This window comes from Montipora capricornis, chromosome 2 (assembly GCF_036669925.1).
Source record: "Montipora capricornis isolate CH-2021 chromosome 2, ASM3666992v2, whole genome shotgun sequence".
NCBI lineage: Eukaryota > Metazoa > Cnidaria > Anthozoa > Scleractinia > Acroporidae > Montipora > Montipora capricornis.
Window position 1 is genome coordinate 25,875,639 of NC_090884.1, and position 2,140 is coordinate 25,877,778.

A 2,140-nucleotide genomic window follows, 5' to 3' on the forward strand; every position below is an offset into this window, starting at 1 on the left:
TAGCAAGATGACATCTCAGTCTGTTCTTAAAAGTATTCAAATTTTCCGCTTCAGCAATGTCCTTCGGCAGACTATTCCACTTATCGATTATGCGTATAAAAAAAGAATGTTTAAAACTATTTAAAGTTGCGGATGCAAACTTAACTTTAAAACGGTGATTAGCTCTTAAAGGCCGAAAATCATGTGCAAACGTAAGAAATGCTGAGGGGTCTAGTCCATTAAGTCTATTTATTGTCTTATAACACTCGATAAGCGACGAAAATAATCTTCTTTGTTCAAGTGTTGGCCACTTAAGGAGCTTTAGACGTTCTTCGTAGGGCATATCTTGCCCAATATTTCCAAGGGCACATTTGGATGCCCTACGTTGTACTTTCTCCAAGGTGTTTGAATCTTTTTTAAGATGCGGACACCACACTGGAGAGCAGTACTCGAGAATTGGACGTACTAGGCTCTTATAAAGTTTCGAAAACAGCTCAGGGTTTTTAGGACCCACCGTTCGCCTTATGAATCCAAGTACGCTGTTTGCCTTATTTGCGCATTTGTTGGCTTGCATACTCCATGACAAGTTCGAAGTAATATAGATTCCGAGATCCTTAACTTCAGATACAGTTTTCAACTGGTTACCACATAGATGATATTGAGGACTTGAATAATAACAATAATAATAATAATAATAATAATAATAATAATAATAAGGAGAGCAGTCAGCCTTAGGCGGATTTCAGAGAAATTTATTTACGCCTCCTCAACAGGAAAGCGACGATTTTGAAAATCGTGACAACACCAGTCAAAATGCTAATTTGGACCTGGCAAACTTCCTGGATTTGCATATTGCAATAGAGCCGCCGACGGAGAATAATAGCACCGCTGTAAATGTACAACAACAACAAGAATCAGAAGCCGTGACTGATGATGATGTTCTCAGTGAAGCTCGTGCCGACGTGCACCATTTACCTGATTTCAGCGCTGTTGACATTCCATCAATAGTCAGTTGGGGGTGTAGAGCGGACGGAACAATAATAACAGTCAATTCGTCAACCATAATTAAAGCTTACGATGAAATCACACAATGGCGCAAAACACCTTCCTTGTCCCATATGGTAAAGTTGGGCGAGAGTTTATTGACCGACTAACACAACACATAACTGAGTGGAACAATGCATCACATGCACAACACATAGCGCTTAAAGCCGCTATTGTTCTGTTAGCAACGGCACTACAAAAGCGAAGCATGAAATCAAAAGCAAAAGACCATCAAGAGTGCTTGACAAAACGCTTAGCGCTATGGAAAGAAGGGGAAATCGAAAGCCTACTGCGCGAAGGACGATCGATTCAAAAGCGTATCCTTAAGACCAAGAGGGCAAAGTCACCAGATAAAGCGAAGATATTTGCCAAGTTAGTTATGCAAGGGCAGATAAATTCTGCTCTGAGATATCTAAGCGACGACGACTGCGGTGGGGTGTTACCGCTGACCGACGATGTCATGAGACAGCCTCATGAGAAACACCCTGAGGCACAAGACGCAAAGCTTGGCTCGATACTCTTTGGACCGGCAGAGGAAGTTCATGATTCGCTATACCAGCAGATAGACGGCGAAATGATACGCGAGGCGGCACTACGAACCAAAGGATCGGGCGGCCCCTCAGGCGTCGACGCAAATGGCTTCAAGCGTATTCTCACTTGCAAATCCTTCAAGAAATCAAGTGCGAACTTGTGTGATGCCTTGGCAACAAAGACTAGAAAGCTATGCACAGAGTCAGGAGCTCATTAAGAGGAGCCTCCGTCTCCTCTAATTCCTTGAGTCAACCCTTTCCCGAGTAAATTTATTTTTAGGAACAGGTTTTTCCCGCGAAAAGTATCATAATTCCCTTGACGCTGAGATAGCTCTGTTTTGATTGGCTTTTACAACAGTGAGCGTGCTGAATCTCCTAAGGGAGGTGTTCTATAAATAAATCTACTCGGGAAAGGGTTGACTCCGAGGCCAAGTATAGGAGATAGAGGCTCCTCTTAATGAGCTCCTGACAGAGTATATTGATCCACTATTGAACCAATATTAGCCAATAGGCTGATACCTTTAGACAAGGGCGAAGGCGCAGTCCGCCCAATTGGTGTGGGTGAAGTCATTAGAAGGGTAATTGGA

At 42.9% G+C, this 2,140-nt stretch overlaps 1 pseudogene; it reads left to right on the forward strand.

The window, feature by feature from the left end:
* The first annotated feature begins 1,161 nt into the window (after positions 1-1,161).
* The window catches only part of LOC138037006 (uncharacterized), a 1,381-nt pseudogene continuing 402 nt past the window's right edge, over positions 1,162-2,140 (forward strand).